Source organism: Rhinolophus sinicus, chromosome 3 (assembly GCF_057876585.1).
Source record: "Rhinolophus sinicus isolate RSI-liver-muscle chromosome 3, RSI-T2T, whole genome shotgun sequence".
Classification (NCBI taxonomy): domain Eukaryota; kingdom Metazoa; phylum Chordata; class Mammalia; order Chiroptera; family Rhinolophidae; genus Rhinolophus; species Rhinolophus sinicus.
In genome coordinates, this window is record NC_142503.1 from 18,562,571 (window position 1) to 18,582,744 (window position 20,174).

A 20,174-nucleotide genomic window follows, 5' to 3' on the forward strand; every position below is an offset into this window, starting at 1 on the left:
TAAGTTATATCATGAACTGAGATTTATTAATGTAAAACTTCAAAGAACCAGTTAAAATAATTTAAAGTTGATTTTTTTTATCATCAATTTTGAATCACTCTGCATCCTTCCAATTTAGAAATTATCACTCAAATGACGGGGCATTTAAGCGTTTGATCTTCAGAAAACCTTTGCTAAGTCATTATGAGCTTTTAAAATCACTTTCCTTTGAAAAGAAAAGCATGTGTTCTTTTGTGTAATCCAATTTAAAGATTTTCATTCTGTGCAAAAGAGCTTGCTCATTTTTTTTCCCAAAATAAATATTTCTAGGTGCAAAGTCATTTTAATAGACGATTAGAATTTGAAAGAATTAGGCAGAAAATGAAAAACTTGCTACAGTATTTCATTTTCTGAAACAGCCATTGGATTCAATGGTATTCATGGAGACTGTCATACCCTGACAAAGATTATTGAAGCCAAAGTAAAGATGTGTAAGCATTTCCATAATCAGGCCATGACTACATGGGTGACTCCTGGAAATCAGGCAAATAATCCTCTATTCAAAAGGCTTTTTTCCATTCTATGTTTACAACATCATCCGGGGATTTGAAAGCTGTGTATAGCTTTGACCCAGTGAGATCCTACCAGGATCTGTAGCAAAAGCCTTCAAGGCTGGAGGCTCTTACTACAGACCCTGTTGACAACCAGATTGGTTTTAAGAACATGGAGCATACCCCACTGTCCTTGAACAGAGCCATGCGGCCTGTGAAAGATACCTTCATCTCTGTGTCCCAGAGGGACTTGTACACAGGGCACCCACTCAGGATCCCCAGTGTAACCAAATAGAGCATACAGGAGGACACCTTCCTGAGGAAGGCTTGATTTGTGTACTGTTATTGTTAATCAGTACTATATGGGTTAATTTTGTACCTTGGACTTGTCAAACTCATTTGTTTTATTAAAAATAAATCCTGAAGTAAAAAAAAAAAATTAAAGCTGTCTTGGATTATTAATTATTTCAATGAGTATATGGGCTGAGAGGGAAGAGGGTGAACTGTGGTTCTTCAAGGCGGAGAGAGTATCTTTTGCAGCCATGTGTGAAGAACAGTGAGAGAGGACCTCCAAACTTAGGGTATGGTTTGGCAATGGACAAAAAAGTATGAATTCCAGGAAAAAGCATCTCCATTAAGAATATTGAGATTGCTTCTTGTCTTTAAAATCTTCCATCTATGTTATCCCTGCTTCTCTGCATCAAGGAAAGCCTTTGCAAGTAGATTTTACTTAGTTTGAAGAGCTGTGGTCCCCTCGTTCTGATAAGCCATCACAGATATGCACTGAATCTTGGGAATGCAATGGCTGATAATCATGTCCTGTAGATGCCCCCAACTCTTACTATGTGAATTTGAAGTTTATATTTGTGTAAGGAGTTCAGTAAGACTTGACACCCTCTGTTGAGCTTGTTGATGAGTTTAATTTTGCAGAAGAATACAGGAACATTCATCCCATGGGCCCTCAAGTTCAGAGTCAGGTTGGAGGGAGACATGCTGGGCACCTGTAGCCCAGAATGACCCCAGGGCACCCTCTCTCTGTTCACGTACTTCCAGCAGTGGTTGTCTAGCACCACCAAGTTCAGGAGGAAAGAATACATGGCTTTGGGGTCCAGGCCAGACGTATTCACCTTCAGTACTAGAAACATTCTCCTGCTGTTCCTGGGGAGCATAATCTGGTTGGTGAGCTCTGTGAAGTACAGCCACTTGCAGGTAGAGTATCACAAGCTGTGAACATTAGTTTTTGTGCTTTCCAAGCAACACCAGGGTGTTGGGGAACCTGACCTACACAAAGTAGTTATTTTAGTTCTTTAACCTGCCTGCCAAACTCTTCTAGTAGCTTTTTGATATGGGCAGATGGCCACTTCAAAACAAATCAAAATATAAATTGGTCTCTGAACCTCTCTGAATGCAAATCTTTGAATACAAATACTACCTCAGATTGAATTTCAGGTCTGACTAATTGTTTTGATGTTCCTAGCCAGTTTGCATGAAACATATTTGATCAAATAGCTAACGCAGGCTTCACTTCTTATTAGTTTGTTGTGTAACGTCCCTGCTGGTCCTGTGTTAAATGCAATAAAAAAAATTAGAGAATAAAATATTAATCTGTGGCTCCTACCTAGCATCAATGGACAAAATACGTATTAACAAGAGACATTGATCTATTTCAGAGGGACATCAATCTATTTCAGAGGCTATGCATGCACAGTTTACTGCTGAAATGTGGCCCAGCTTTTACTACTAATAACTGTATGTTTGGGTTTTAAACTATGGTACAGACTTCAAACTATGACACATATTTCAAGCAACACCTGTCCTGTTTTATTTTCTTCTTACAATAGCCATCTAGGTAGGTGTGAGGTGATGTCTCATTGTGGTTTTGATTTGCATTTCCTCATAATTAGTGACATGGAGCATTTGTTTTAATATACCTGTTGGCCATTTGTATATCTTCTTTGGAAAAACGCCTTAGGTAATTTTTTAACTGAGTCATGAGGTTTTTTTTTTTGGGTTTTTTTTTTAAATTAAGTATAGGACTTTCTTGTATATTTTTGAGATTATGCCCTTATCAAATATATGGTTTACAAATACTTTCCCCAATTCATTGGTCACCTTTCACTCTGTTGATTGTTCCCTTACCTGTGCAGAAGCTTTACAGTTGGATGTAATCCCACTTGTTTATTTTTGGTTTTGTTGCCTGTGTTTTTTGTGTTATATCCAAAAACCATTGCCAAAAAAAAAGCAAAATAAAAATAACATGATTTTTTATTTTTTATTTTTTCTTCTAGATCTAGAAGCTTTACAGTTTCTGGTCTTCCAGTTAAGTCTTTAATCCATTTTGAGTTGATTTTTGTGTGTGGTGTGATATAAGATAATCAATTTCATTATTTTGCATGTGGATATCTAGTTTTCCTAACACCGTTTATTGAAGACTATCCTTTCCCCATTGTGCATTTTTGGCAACCTAGTCAAAGATCAGTTGACTGTATATATGTGAATTTATTTCTGGATTCTCTATTTTGTTCCATTGATTTATATGTCTGTCTTTTTTCCATTACCATACTGTTGTGATTACTTACCTTTGCACTATATTTTGAAATCAAGAAATGCAATAGCTCTTTGTTCTTCTAAAGATGGTTTAATTTCCTCATATTTGTGAAATTCCCAGTTTTGTTTATGCTATTGACTTCCAGTTTTTGTTCCATTGTGGTAGGAGATAGGAGATACTTCCTGGTATGATTTCAATCTTTCTAAATTTGTTTTGTAACCTAACGTGATCTATCCTGGGGAAAAAAAACATGCAATTAAAAAGAATGTATATTCTGCTGATGCTTGATAGAATGCTCTCTCTCTCTCTCTCTCTCTCTCTCTCTCTCTCTCTCTCTCTATATATATATATATATATATATATATATATATATATATATATACACATAATATATAATATATAACAGATATGTGTGTATATATACACATATACAACATATATATATGTATATATATATATATATATATATATATATATATATATATATATGTATCTATTAGGCTATTTTAGTTTATAGTGCTATTCTAGTCCTCTTTTTCCTTATTAATCTTCTGTCTGCATGTCCTCTCTATTATTGGAAGTGGGATATTGAAGACACCTACTATTACTGCATTGCTATCTACTTTTCTTGTCAATTCTGTCAATGTTTCCCTTACATATTTAGATGCTCTGATGGTGGGTACATATATATTTATACTTGTTATATGTCCTTGATGGATTGACTATTTTATGATTATATAATGTCCTTTGTCTCTTGTGTTAGTTTTTAGTTCAAATTGGCAATAAATGTTCAGTACAATTATCATTAATACAATTTCATGAAACATATATTCTACTCTATCATTTTTGAAACCCTATAATTATAGTTATTCATCATTGAAAAATAAATTAAATTACTTATAAAAATTGAAATTGATACATAAATGGAAATGTATCACTCAATTTTCATTTTCCTGATAATGAAGGTATTTAAACAAAACTAATAAAAAATTTAATTCAAAATACAGTAATGAAATTGAATAAAACTTTTTAAATTATTGGATAAGTATAATTAAATAATAAAAAACATGATATAAATGCTTCATTATTATAAATGTTAAGTTTTCCTGATTCCTGAACTTACCAAAAAGTTTAAAAATACATTATACATATATTTGCATTATAAATCTATAGGTAAGACTTGTGAATATTGGTAGAACTGATTATCCTCTTGAATTATGAAATATATTCTTTCATTAAATTACTTAATTTTCATGATCCTTGTGGGATAACAAAGTTAGTTAACTATTTGAACATGTGTTATTGTTTTTGTATATATTTTATACAAAAATGTATTGTCATAACTTAATTTCTAAATTCAGAAAGGAAAGTATTTCAAGGTTTTTATTATCCTGATCATTTTGACCTTCTTTAAAAAAAAATCATCTGTTTTTAACAAAGATGTCCTTATCAGTAAACAGTAATCTCTGCTGACAAATGAAAACAAATAGTCAATGATTATTTTAAGTTATATTTGTTATTGGGAGAGAGAAATGGTAGAAACTAGTCGAACAGAGAAGGAAAATTATTTCCTTTAAATTGTAATGAATTTATTTGTAATGTGTGTGATATGGTGCCCAGTTGAGACAATAAGTAACATCCTAGGTAAATATTAAAAAAAAAAAAAAAAGCTGAATGATAATTGCAGACAATATAATTCTGGGTTTCTGGGATACTATCAGAGGGACCAACAACTCTCTATTGAAAATAAAGCTGTAGTGACTTATACTCTATTGCAAGAAGATCTAGGATATTTAAACAGAGAAATAAAACAATTGGATGATTTATTCCAGAAGCATACATTTTTAAATATCAATGATGACTTGTCTTCAAAGTAAAACCAGAAAGATTTTAAGATGCTGAACTTTAAAATTACAAATAAACATAATACTTTGCTAAGTAGTTAAATCTTTCTACTGTTTATTCCCAATGCAAGACAATTCTTATTTTACTTGTAGCCATTTTAATGATATTATATTTTATAAAAAAACAAAAATTTTCCTTTCTAAAATGTATAATTAATTAAATTAAGAGCACATTTGAGTTGTGAGTGTGGCTATTTAGACTGTAAAGGCATAATCAGGACACAAGAATCCACTTGGTAAAAATTTAGTCTAATTGAAAGCCAATTATTTTATTTGCTTGTAATTCACATGATATATGCTTGTAAACAGAAGCAGCTGCTAGCCAAGTAACTAGGAAGAAACAAAGAGCCTTGGGTGAGTGATATTTCAAACTTAGCAATATAAAGCAAGGAAAATAACAGATTTCACATATAAAAACTGCTTGAAAGAATGTTCATATGCATTATTGCAGTCTGGTAAATTGCTTCCATCCTAATTTTTTCATATTAATTCAAAAATAAGCATCCTTATATCATAAATCACTATCACTTAAAATCAAACAGCTTCATACTTTTAAAGTATTTATGTCTATCAAGTAATACATGCACATTAGAAATTCACGTTAAAGGATATCTTATAATGAAAATTGACAGCCTCATACCACTTCTTCATTTCTAGATCTACTCTGCACAGGCCTTCTTTAAAATTGTTTATATTTGGATTATTCTCTTTTCAAAATTACATACATATATATTTTTTTTTTCTGAATTTATTAATATCAGAAAGCATTTACAATCTCCCCAATATCAAATAGAAATAGTTACCTTGCTCAAGTCCATCTCTGTATTTGACAACAGTTCTACTGTTTTGGGTTTTCTATCAATTATCATTAATATAAACAATGTAATTAAACCTCAGTTCATTTTTCTATATTTTTATTCAGTTTCCATACTTTAATGCAATATTAATGCCCTTCCTTCTCAACCAAATTTTCCCCACAATCTGCTTTGTATTAGTTACACTTTTACATTTTCACAGCTCTTAAAATTTCATACCATGCTTTAAGCATAACATCTTTTCTTGGCCTGAAAATTGATTCTCAAAATTTAAAGTCAGTAAACAGTATTTGCATTATTATGGTTGTGAGCATATTAAGTAATGAAATACCACTTAGCTTTCCATCTCTAGGAGTTCAAAGTCACAATCTGAATAGCACTTTAAGGGAAAATGTTAGGCTGAAAGGATTTCCTCAGTTGGTAAATAATAATTTTAAGTCATGTTTGGAAACTAATTTTTTATCTTATTTCTGTCATTTTTGGAGTTTATATTGACCTTTTTAAAAAATTCATGTACTGCTAATACCTTTTTTTTTTTTTAAGACCTGTAATGGTCTGCACTAGAATTACATTACCTGCTCTGTTGAGTTTTCACTCTTTTTTCTCTTATTATAACTTTTATTTGCTTAATTTGCATATTAGGGCTTTTTTCTTCTCTTAATCTTACAATGAAAGATCGTCCTAAACTATGAAATGAACATGTAACACACACACAGACACACAGACACACACACACACACACACACACACACACACACACACACATTTATTTATTTATTTAGAAATTCAATAATATGTATTCCTTCAGCTGATTTGTAAGGTCTGTCTTGGAGTTAGGTCTGTAATCACGTGGAGTATTGCAGGATGAGAGGGTGCACAGAGTAATCTTTTCTTTTGACCTAGTCGTAGGAGTCTGCCTAGCTAGTGACAACACAAGTACCAAACTGATAAAGGTTTTACTCTATGATATCAACAGGGAGACTACTATTACTATTTAGGATTTAAATATAATTATTTAATTTTAAATAAAATGTTCATTTTGAAGTAACTGTAGATTCACTAGCCATGGTAAAAAATGATAGAGAGGGATCTCATGTACTCATTACTCAATTTATTTCAATGATTACACCTTAAAAAGTATACTACAATATCACAACAAGGCTATTGGCATTGTTACTGTCAAAACAGAGAATTCCATCACCCCAAGAATCCTTTGTGTTGTCTTTTTATAGACAAAAGTACCTCTTCACTAACCCTTGACAAACACAAATCTGTTCTCCATTTCTGTAGTCACACAACAGCCTAGCCAACTGTCCCCCCGTGTCTTTCCTTAAGGAAAGAAGAGTCTGTGAGACTGCCTTTCTGGGACTTTGTTCCATCCTTATGTTTACACCTTATGTCTCTCTGTCTGGTCCCCAAAAGAAGGTTTGCAGCCAAAGACGGGTAAGATATTTCATGGGAGTTACAACCTAAGCCAGGCAGAACCGAGTGGGGACCCCCAATGAGCTGCCTTAGAAAAATATGGGAAGGGCCTTGCCTCCCCTTCCCCCTGCCTGGGAAAAGCTGTTGCCGGCTCTGGCTTTTCCCTGGCACCTGTTTGTGAGAGAAGTTACAAAAACAATAAAGATCAGTTCTCTCCACTTAGCTCAACAGAACTGTTACAAAATGAGAGACTTGACCCTGTGAAGGTACATACCTTAATTAAGACATTGTGGGACCTTGTGCTTCAGCTGTTGACTGACAAAGGGTGATTGAGATAAATATTTTTCTGTTATGATGTGTGAGTTTCAGAGACCGTGTAAGAAAACTTAACCCAAACCGCCCCTTCTCGCACCCTCACTGCCCGTGTTGCGCTGGACGTGACACATTTCTATAATTTTGTCATTTCAAGAATGTTATGTAAATGGAATCCTATAGTATAGGACTTACATACTAGGGTTTTTTCACTTAGTTTTGTCACTTAGGTTTTTTTCCCTTAGCATAATTCTCTGGAGATTCATCCAAGTTGTTGTGTTTATCAATAGTCCTTTCCTATTTATTGCTGAGTAATATTCCATGAATTTACCACTCACCCATTGAAGAACACCTGGGTCATTTTGAGTGACAAATAAAACTGCTATAAACATTTGTATATGGGTTTTGTGTGAAAATAAATTTTAATTTCTTTGGGATAAATGCTCAGGAGTGCAACTGCTGGATGATATCATAATTGCATGTTTTTTTGTTTGTTTGTTTTTTCTTAAGGGACTGCCAAACTAATTTGCATAGTGGCTGTACCGATTTAAATTCCCACCAGCAATATATAAGAGATTCAGTTTCTCTACATCTTTGCCAGCATCTGGTGTTGTCACTATAGTGACATTATTTTCCTCATCATTCTATGTGTATAACTGTATCTCATTGTAGTTTTAATTAGCATTTCCTTAATGGCTCATGTTGCTGAACAACTTTTCATGTGCTTATTTGCCATCTGTATATTCTCTTAGGTAAAATTTATTTTTGTGTATTTTTGTCTAATTTCTAATTGTGCTGCTTGTTTATTTAGTTATTATTGTTGAGTTTTGAGAGTTTTTATATATTGCACATACTTGTCCTTTTTACATTTGTGGTTTACAGATATTTCTCCCACTCTGCAGCTTGCCTTATGGTATTCACAACATGTCTTTCACAGAGCAAAATATTTTTAAATTCTATGGAGGCCTATTTATCAATTTTCCTTTTATGAATTGTGCTTTGGATGTTAAAGTCTAAAAACATTCAAAATTCCAAAGACTTTCAAAGTTTTTGGCTAAAAGGTTTATATTTTACATTTTATATTTAACTCTATAATCAATTTTCAGTCAATTTTTGTATAAGACTTGTAGCTTAGGTAAAGGGTCGATTTTCTTGCCTATCACACTACTCTAGTTCCATTGGTTGAAAAAAGGCTATCTTTCCTCCACTGAACTGCTTTTTTTTTTTTTTTTTTTTCCACTTTTCTCAAAAATCATTTGGGCATATTTGTAGGTCTGTTTCTGAATTCTCTGTTCTCTTCCATTGACCCTCGTGCTTATTCCACTAATACCACGTAGTCTTGATTACTATAGAGAGTATAAGTCTTAAAATTCAGTAGACTGATTCTTCCCACTCTATTCTTCATTGTCAAAATTATTTTTAGATCTTCTAGTTCCTTTGCTGTTTTCCATATGTATTTTAAAATAATCCTGTTTATATAAAAATTCTTGCTGGTGTCTTGATGGAAAGTGCATTAAACTTACATATAAATTGGGACAGAATTGGCATTCTTATTGTTTTGATCTGAATTGTTCTCCTGATGTACACTGGGGCATATTGAATTTTTAACTCCAGGTTTAACAATCTGAGAGTGTGGCTATATTTAAAGATAGGGTGATTAAAGAGGTATTTAAGATAAAATGAGGTCATTAGGGTAGGATCTAATCCAATATGAGTGGCAATTAGGACAGACAGATGCAGGGGAAGACCACCTGAGGGCACAGAGAGAAGATGGCCATCAATAAGCCAAGGAGAGAGGCCTTAGGAAAAAATACAGCTCTGCTGATATGATACCCTGATCTTGAACTTAGCTTTCAGATTGTGAGAAAATATATTTCTGTTATTTATGCTACCCAGTCCACCATACTTTGTTATGACAGCTATAGCACTCTAATGCACTAACAATGTTGAATCTTTCAATATACAACACACTGAATGTCTACCCATTCGTTTAGATCTTCTTTGATTTGTTTCATCAGTATTTTATAATTTTCTAATCCAAGTGTTGTATTTGGTTATTTTTCCTGCATTTCGTTTCTTTAGTGATTGTAAATGACATTAAATTTTTAATTTTAGTGTCCATTTGTTATTTCCAGGAACATAGAAATGCAATTAATATTTTATGCATATCTCGTATTCTGTAACTTTGCTGAACTTATTAATTCTAGGAGAGTATTTTCTGAGGGGTGTGTATGTAAACTACTAGACCTTTCTCTGTATATAATCATATCATCTGCAAATAAAGACGATTATTTCTTCCTTTCCCATGTATCTATTCTTTAATTACTGTTTTCAACCTAATTGCACTTGCTGGAACTTCCCATATTATGTTAAATGAGAGTGGTGAGAATACATCCTTGCCTTGTTCCTGATCTTAAATGGGAAATAATTTGATCTTTCACCATTAAGTATATTAACTGCAGGATTCTTGTTTTTGATTTTGATAGATGTTCTTTATAAAAAAAAAAAGTTCCTATCTATTCCCATTTTTCTAAGGTTTTTTGTTTTGGGTTTTTTTGTTGTTTGTTTGTTTTTATTCTGAATGGATTGTGAAGTTTTTCTGTATTGAATTAAACTACCATGAAACATGCAGTTGTTCTTCTTTAGGATATTAATTGGGTGGATTACACTAATATTTTCAAAATATTGAATTGGCCTTGCATGACAAGAATAAATATCAATTAGTAACTGTGTATAATTATTTTTATATATTGATCTACTCATTAATATTTTGGTAAGAATTTCTGCATTTATTTCACGATGTATATTTATCTGTAGTTTTCTTATTGTGCATTGTATTTTTCTTGTTTTGATATTACTGTGATAATACCTTCATAAAATGAAATGGAAAGTGTTTCTTCTCTTCTGTTTTCTGAAGAGATTTTGAAGAAATCATCTTAGTTCTTTTTCTAAATATTTGGCAAAATTCTGAAATGAAACCACAAAAAATTGAAGACTTGCTTTTATTATTGTTATTATTAAAAATTCAATTTCTTTGTTAAAGAACTATACAAGTGATCTATTTCATAGTGGGTGTGTTAAGTAATCGGTCCCTCTTGTTTAATATGTTACATTTAGGTTTGAAGAGTTGTTTATAGTATATACGTAGAATCTTTTTGAAGTCTTCAGATTCTATAACAATATTCCCTCTTATTTTGATATCCATAAATTATCCTTTTGTCAGATATGCTAAAGGTCTAACAATTTTATTAATCTTTTCAAAGAACCAGCTTTTTGTTACATTAATTTTCTCTATTACTTTTCTATTTTAAGCTTCACTGATTACTATTCTTATCTTACTTTACCTTACCTTATCATCTTTTATTCTGTTGTCTTCAGGTTTGCTTTGTAGGTCTGTTTCCTCTATTCTAAAGAATGCCATTGCTGTATTAATTTTTCTGTTGTAATGGTTTTAAAAGTGTTCACAAGATTTGATATGTTGTATTTCATTTCCATGCAGTTGAATAAAGTGGCCTTTTTTGTTTGTTTGTTTTTGTTTTTGAGACTTCCTTGTTGGCCCATGTATTATTTAGAAGTGTTATGTTTGGTTTCCACGTGTTCGAAGATAGCCCTGTTGTCCTTCTGTTATTGATTCCTAGTTTTATTTCATTGCAGCTGTAGAACTTGCTGTGCATGATTTCAACTCAAATTTTTTGAACTATGCTTTATGGCCAAAGATGTGATCTGTCTTGGTGTATGTGCCATGGGTGCTTAAAAAAGAGCATTCATTCTGCTTTCACTGGGTGGAGTAGACTGTAAATGTCAATATTAACCTCGTGGTTTTGATGTTTTTTTCAGTTCCTCTTTATTCTTGAAGATTATATGTCTAGTTTTATTATCAATTATTGAAAGAATGGTGCTGAAATCACCAGCTATTATTTGTGGATCTGTTTATATTTCCTGTCAGTTTTTGCATCACAGATTTTGCTGAGAAGATTTTCTCATCATTCCTGAAGGATATTTTCACTGGATATAAGATTCTGTATTGACAGTTCTTTTATTTCAGCTTAAAAAAAAAAAGTGTCACTTTCTTCTTGACTCAATTGTTGTTATGAAAAAAATGGCTGTCATTTCTATTGTTTTTCTGTTTTCCCTTTTTAGATAAGTTGCCATTTTCTTTTTTCCTTTTCACTTCTGTCAGGATTTCTTTTTCCCCCAGAAGATTCAGTATGATGTGTCTCAGTGTGAATTTCTTTTGATTTAAACTTTATGGGATTAGCTCAGTTTCTTAAATATGTATGTTTATGTATTTTACCAAATTCATGGTGTTTCAGCCATTATTTCTTCAAGTACCTTTTCAGTATGCTCTTGTTTTTTCTCTTCTTCAATGGAAGGATTTGGGCCTCTGTTCTATAGTGGTTTCCTGGAGTGGAGCATTTATTGTCTAAAAATTTTCTATCTTGCTAAGCTGCTCTTTCATGGTTTGTTGGCTCAAGATAGCAGGCTTTTGGCAGGGCTTTCCCTGTCTGGGCCAGTTGGCATTTCCAGGTTTCTAGGTTCTTTGGTGCCAATTCTGAGATATAGTATACAAAAATGAAACCCAAGGAACTCATCACTATATTGTTCTTTGGCATTGAATTCCTTAAATGATATGGCTTCTTCTCTTCATCTTTTGGTCTTTTTGTATCTGTTTTATATATAATACCCACAGCTTTTAGTTGTACTTAGTGAGAGGAAGAGGCAGCAGTACACTGACACCATCTTCCTAGAAGCCCAACTTTTAAATATAAATTAATTTAAATCAACTAAAATTAAAATTTAATTTGTATAAAATTAAAAAGTTAAACCCATAGACACATTAGCTATACTTAAAGTAACCATGTGGACCAGTGGTTTCCATATTAGACAGAGCAGGTAACAGAACACTTATATCATCTCTAAAATATCTACTTGACAAGGCTGCTTTTAAGGGTGAGCATTCTCATGCTTTGCTTTGGGAAAAATGTCTGATGCTTTCATTCTTAGTGCATCAATAGGTTTGTGGGAAGTGTACTAGTTAGATGATGAACACAGTTGTCTCATAAAAATAAAAAGTCTGTAATATTTTTTTTGGTTTTCTTTTGCTTTTGTTTTCATACTTCTTCAATTTCCTCTGTTCCTCCTGACTCTGAGCAGAGAGTCTCACTGGGGTAACAGCAGGAAGATGGGCTTCAACTGACTCTACCCTTGAGGATTAGGCTATCACTTCTCCTCTTTATCAATCACTATCACAAAATTGACAACTTTGTGATGCTTTATTCTATTTTATAATTCTATGCTTTTATCTAAAAGTGCTTTTTAAAAACACAGAAAAAAGGCATGTTTCCAATATGACTTATGCTTTCTTTAGTGAGAAACACCAAGATTTTATTTCTGTTCTAGAAACTAGGCAGCAGATTCACCTTTTTTTCACCCCCCATATGAATATGCATCATACATATTATTTTGCTTATTTAAGAAAAATATCAATATTTTTATTCCATTAAACAGGAAAAAAACAACTTAAAATCTACAAAATAGGAATCCATTATTAAATAAATGCATTGTGTGTATTACTTCTTTACATTTTTTCTTGTATTTGTTGTAACACATTACTTTAATAGAGCTAAAATGAGATTGATGATTTGACACAATCTATGTACTCAGTAAAATTTTAGTTATCTGATATTTTATAGTTTACATAATGTGGCATACATTAAAAATTCCACTTATGGGAACAAGAAAAGGATAAAAAATGAAAACCATTCAACATTAGACTGAAAAATAGGATTATAATGCAATGAAATTATCAGAGATGTGAAGTATTACTTTAAATGTAGGAAAAGAAATGTGTTTGCTGTAACAATGATTTCCATGGATGTAATATGTAAATGCTACATTTAATTTTGGAATCATAATTAGTTACTAACAACCTCATAAATATATTTTCCAGTTTCCTTCACATTGTTCTTGATTTGTTTATTCTTCATGCCTTTCTTCTTTTCTATATCGATGACATTATACTATTGTAATTATTGTCTCTGAGTTGAAATCACACAGCTCTTATATATGTTAGGAGTTTTAGAATATTTTCAAAAGTTAGTAGTTATCAACCAAAATAGCTACAATTATGTATACCTAATATGACACATTCAGGACCTAATCACAGTTAATCTCATATATGGAGGATTCATTCCTTCGTTTAATATAAAGGTATTGAGTGTTGTCTATTTTTGGATTCTATATTTAGGATAGTAGCTATCTATCATATAGGCATTCCCTAAGAAGTGATTTGTTTTGGAAATATTTATTTCTTCAGTGACTAGCTAACTCACCCCAATAATTCAACAATAAAGGAATACATGTTGTCCTCTCACTTCTTTGTTTAAGGAGCAGTCTGGATTTCTCTTGTGCTATCAGATAGAATATATTCATTATCCAGGCCAGTGTGTCTCAAAGTGTGGTTGTAGGCATACTACGTCTCTTGGACTGTGAGTTTTTCAAGAAATGAATGTCGTTTTCAAGAAATGAATAGTGTTTTACAGTGAAATCAAGCACGAATTGATAGACTCTCATTTTTATAAATATTAAGATTTTTTTTTTTTTTTTTTTGCTAGGAACGTACTAATTGTGTTCATTTCAGTGGTAGAAGTTTTGAGAATATTGACATAAATTTTTGACTACTTCACAAATTTCCTCCTACTTTTCAGAAGGATATATATCTTCATGTCACTACACTGATATATTGAGTTTATTATATTAATGTTTTTGTTGTTATTTCATAAATTACTCTTGCTTATCTCACTGATTATTACTATTTGAGTAGTCTATATAGTATATAATTATGAAATATTGTATTTGGACTGTAATTTTTCTGTAAGTCTTTAAAAAGAATACATGTGACTCATTCAAAGATCATTTAATGAATAATAATTCAAATAAATCTCTATATGATTGTTCAATATAAATAATCAATATCTTTAAAGTTAATACAGAAGAATAGATCACACCTCCCAAAACACAATTTTATTTTAAAATTTTATTATTACCGTGTCACTATTTTTCCCTGGCAATTATGAATGGGTAGGATAAATGATCTCTGCATATGCTTACATTGGTGAACACTATTAAAGTTTGTGAGCCATTGGACTAGATAATCAGATGTTTATTACGGTCTATAGAAAGAGAACTTTACCATTCTCCCTTAGTATGGTATCTTAATTTATGATAAGCCAACTTAATTTATAAAAAGTAGTTTTTCCAAGTTATCATACTTTGTATGATATTAGGTCAGACAACGTTGATATTTGTATGATTTATTTTGTTGTATAACTATAGCAATATAAATAAATATCTCAAAAAGCCTACTATTTTGCTTCAAAAATTGTGATTGTCAGGAACAAGATCTGATCTTTGATTTCTGTCATTTAAGATGTGGAGGTAGGAACCTATAAAAAGCATATTTTTAATTTTAATGCTTGGAGCTTATTCTCTCAAATCATATGATCATGTTTCTTATGGAGCTGCCAATAAGCACATTTGTAATTACAGTAAGGAGTAGTGGTAAAGTACAGACACTTGGTACCAATATTACATACAAAACTGAACTTCTGTGTTTAATAGAAATGTGTTTAACCTCATAGAGTGGAAGCTTCTGTGTCTGTAAAAAGGGAATCATGACGGCAACTATTAATAGTATTGGGGAAATCAAATGAAATAATATAACACATCATGCAAAAATATGTTTGTTAGATAGATGTGGGCTGAGGGTAAACAGGTTTCCATTTCCATCATTGTGTCCTTAAAAGAGAGTGTGGACAAGATTTTGACGGGTTTGACTGGATAACCAGAATGCAAATTGTCTATAAATAGTTCACAGGAAAGACACTGATGGTGTTTCAAGTTCTTTCTGAATGGTGTTGGATGACTTGAGTCTGCAAAAGCTGTAAGCATAGAAAGAATTGAGCTTCGCTCATTGAAAAGACTCCTTACATGGGGACAAAGTCAAAGTTAGGGACTCTGGAAAACAAAGGAAATACTAAATACTTCTGCCACTTCTGCTCTGATCATTTTGGCCAATATACTTACATTTCTGTGACTTTCATAATAAAATCTTAACATATTTGGGCATGAGTGTGGTTAGGTAGAAATGGGTGTTTACTTTTGTTCAGTCAGAAAAAAATGTTCCTTAATTCACATGACCTAATTAGTTGATTTCAGCTCCATTCTTCCTTTTTTCTTACTTTATCCCCATCTATGTCGCTTCCTCCCCCAGGAGATTCAAAACTTGTTATTCATAAGTATAATAAGTTTATACTTAACCTTTATATATTCAAACATTTTATTTATAATCAAAAGATAATTTAGCTGATTATTACATTCTTGCATCACATTGTCTTCCTCTCGAGTGTATTTTAGATATGATCAATGTCTTTGTGCATTGAATATTTCTGTGAAGAGTCATATTCAACTTCATATTTCACACTAGTAGGAAACATAATTTTTCTCCGCTGCTAATTCTAAGATTTTTTCTTTGTATTCGAACTGTAACATCTTTACCAGAATATGGTTTGATTTGAATGCTAAATATGAATGCCGGGTATCATTATTTCTTGAAAATCTATGAGCCCCTTTCAGTCTATATACTATTTGTCTTAATTTCAAAAAAAGTTTTTAAAAATCATACTTTTGATTCTTTCCACATTTTACATATTTCATTTGCTTAGTTTTCAAAAATACCAACAATGCCTATTAGGTATAGCTTATTTTTTAAGTCTATCATTCTTTCTAAGATCAATTACATTCCTTTTTCTTTCTCCTTTTCCTTCTCCCTTTTTCTCTTTCACTGTGATAATCACCCTCATAACTACTTATGAACGCCTAACTTTTTCCACCTATAATGGGCATTTATTTTATGCATTGGCTCTTCAGTTTTCATGTTCTGATATTTTCCAACTCACTTCCATATTCATTGGACATCATATAAAGTCTTCTTGGACTACCTGTTTCTCATTGTTCATTTCACTAATTATTTATAAAGATGATGTTATCTATAAATTCTATAAAAATATGGAGAACCATTTTCTTCATTTTTCCTTTTATTGTAGGGGTGTGTGTGTGTGTGTGACCACACTTTCATCAGAAATATCAATTTACTAATTTAAGGAAAAAGTTATGCATATATTAAGGGTTCCAGACCCAATTCCTATCTTTGTGGGGGAAGGGGTTTCTTATACATTCAAAAAAAACAATTCTCCAACACCAGCTTGGTGTCCTGTAATTTATCTCATTTCTGACACTACCCACATGGAGACAGTATCAGATTCCACAGGTAAAGGGTTCAGTCCTGTAAGACAGCTCCCCCAGCTTCAGACCCCAGTTGCAAGCCTAAGTTATTACCTGTACTTCTGACAAACTAGCTATAGATTGGAAGTTCCAGTGACACCCTGCAACTCAGGATGCCAATCAGAAGTCTGGGCTGTTACATGTACTTCTGATCAGGTGGCTATAAATCAGAGGTTCCCACAATCTCCTCCTTGGTTTGATTAATTTGCTGGAGAGGCTCACAGGACTCAGAGAAACATTTTACTTACTAGATAACTAGTTTATTATAATATAACTTGGGGACAGATGGAAGAGATGCATAGGGCAAGGTAGGCGAAAATGTGTCAAGTTTCTATGCCCTTTACAGGTATGACCCTCTTTCCACATCTCTAAGTGTTCACCAACCCAGAAGCTCTCTGATGCCTTTCTTTTTGTGTTTTTTTATGGAGGCTTCATAACATAGGCAAGACTGATAAAGTCAGTGGTCATTAAGGATTGATTAAACCTCCAACCCCTCTCCCCTCCCTGGAGGACAGGGTTGGGAGTGAAAGTTCCTGTTGTCTAATCATGTGCTTGGCTCCACTGCAACTATACCCATTTTTTGAAAAAAAACTTACATTTATTTTTTTATTATTATTATTATTTTTTAAATTAGTTTGAGGTGTACAAAACAATGTAATAGATATTTCACCCCTCCCCCAATGTATTGCCCCTCTGACATTGCACATACCTATTACAATTCCATTGACTCTAGTCCCATGCTGTACTCCATATCCCGTATATATATAATTATAGTTGACATACAACATTATTCAGCTTCTTACCCCCCGTTTGTAAGTGGTTCCCAAAAGGCACCTCATTAACATACCAAAAGACACCTTTATCACTCTTAAAATTTAGAATCTTTCATGGGTTTGGGGAGCTGTGAGCCAGGAATTGCGGGTGAAGACCAAATGTACATTTCCTTTTTTTTTTTTTAAGTTTATTGGGGTGACAATTGTTAGTAGTTACATACATTTCAGGTATATAATTCTGTATCACATCATCTATTAATCACATTGTGTGTTCACCACCCAGAGACAGTTCTCCTTCCATCACCATATATTTGATTCCCCTTACCCTCATCTACCACCCCCCTCCCCCTTTACCCTCTGGTAACCACTAAACTATTGTCTCTGTCTATGAGTTTTTGTTTCTCATTTGTTTGTCTTGTTCTTTTGTTGTTTTCAGTTTATATACTACATATCAGTGAAATCATATGGTTCTCTACTTTTTCTGTCTGACTTATTTCACTTAGCATTATAATCTCAAGATCCATCCATGTTGTCACAAATGCCCCTATTTCATCTTTTCTTACTGCTAAATAGTATTCTATTGTGTATATATACGACAACTTCTTTATCCATTTATCTATGGAAGGACATTTTGGTTGTTTCCATGTCTTGGCCACTGTAAATAAAGCTTCAATAAACATTGGAGCACACTTGTCTTTATAGATAAATGTTTTCAGATTTTTTGGGTAGATACCCAGGAGAGGGATTGCTTGGTCATATGGTAATTCTATTTGTAACTTTTTGAGGGACCTCCACACTACTTTCCATAGCAGCTGCACCAATCTGCATTCCCACCAACAGAGTATGAGGGTTCCTTTTTCTCCATAGCCTCTCCAACACGTGTTACTATTTGTCTTGTTGATGATAGCCATTCTAACTGGGGTGAGGTGATATTTCATTGTGGTTTTTATTTGCATTTCTCTGATGATTTGTGATGCTGAGCATTTTTCCATATGTCTGTTTGCCATTTGTATGTCCTCTTTGGAGAAATGCCTCTTCAGGTCCTCTGCCCATTTTTCAATTGTGTTGTTTTTTTGTTGCTGTTGAGCTGTATGAGTTCCTTGTATATTTTGGATATTAGCCCCTTGTTAGAGGTGCTATTTGCAAAAATCTCCCATTCAGTTGGTTGCCTCTTTATTTTGTCAATGGTTTCTTTTGCTATGCAGAAGCTTTTAATTTTGATATAGTGCCATTCATTTTTTTTTAGCTTTTAATTCCTTTGCCTTTGGAGTCAAATTCATAAAATGCTCTTTGAACACAAGGTCCATAAGTTTACTACCTATGTTTTCTTCTATGCAGTTTATTGTTTCAGTTCTTATGCTTAAGTCTTTGATTTATTTTGAATTAATTTTGGTACATGGTGACAGATAGAAGTCCAGTTTCGTTCTTTTGCATGGGGCTTTCCAATTCTGCCAGCACCATTTATTGAAGAGGCTGTCTTTCCTTCATGGTATGTTTTTTGCTTCTTTATCGAAAATTATCTGTCCATATTTATGTGGTTTTATTTCTGGGTTCTCAATTCTATTCCATTGGTATGTATGTCTGTTTTTCTGCCAAAACCATGCTGTTTTAATTACTGTTGCCCTGTAGCAAAGGCTAAAGTCAGGGAGTGTGATACCTGCATCATTGTTCTTTTTTCTTAGAATTGCTTTGGCTATTTAGGGTCTTTTGTGGTTCCATACAAATCTGATAATTTTTTGTTCTATTTTTTCAGAAAAATGCCATTGGAATTTTGACAGGGATTGCATCAAATCTGTATATTGCTTTGGGTAATACGGCCATTTTAACTATGTTGATTCTTCCAATCCATGAGAACTGAATGTCTTTCCATTTCTTTGTGTCTTCTTCAATTTCTTTCAAAAATGTCTTATAGTTTTCAGCATATCGGTCTTTCACATCCTTAGTTAAGTTTATTCCTAGGTATTTTATTCTTTTTGTTGCAATTGTAAAAGTAGTTTTTTTTGTTGTTGTTGTTTGTTTTTGTTTGTTTCTTTTTCTGAGATTTCATTGTTAGAATATAGGAATGCAATGGACATCTGTACGTTGATTTGTAGCCAGCAACTCTAATGCATTTGTTTATTGTTTCTAATAGCTTTTTGGTGGAGTGTTTAGGGTTTTCTATATATAGCATCATGTCATCTGCAAAAAGTAACGATTTAACTTCAATTTGGATGCCTTTTATTTCTTTGTCTTGCCTGATTCCTCTGGCAGGACTTCCAACACTATGTTGAAAAGCAGAGGTGATAGGGGACAGCCCTGCCATGTTCCTGAATGTAGCTATGAGGACAGAGCCCCAGAAAGCAGTTTCCAAGCTCTTGGCCTCATATAGAAAGGTGTTGGCTCAGGTAGTAAATGGCCATCAACTGTGATTGGATGGCCATCAGCTGTGGCTAGTTGGCTGTCATCTATAACCAAGTGAGCCATTGGCCACTAATATAACTGCTGTGGCTACTCTAGCAGAAAAATAGGGGCTAGCAAGAAGATGGTGG

At 32.8% G+C, this 20,174-nt stretch overlaps 2 pseudogenes; one reads left to right on the top strand and one right to left on the bottom strand.

Annotated features, from left to right (window-relative positions):
- The first annotated feature begins 370 nt into the window (after window positions 1–370).
- On the top strand, window positions 371–861 carry LOC148758459 (proteasome subunit beta type-1 pseudogene; annotated as a pseudogene).
- A 136-nt stretch (window positions 862–997) lies between these two features.
- Window positions 998–10,952, bottom strand: LOC109437936 (T-box transcription factor T pseudogene; annotated as a pseudogene).
- Window positions 10,953–20,174: the final 9,222 nt, after the last annotated feature.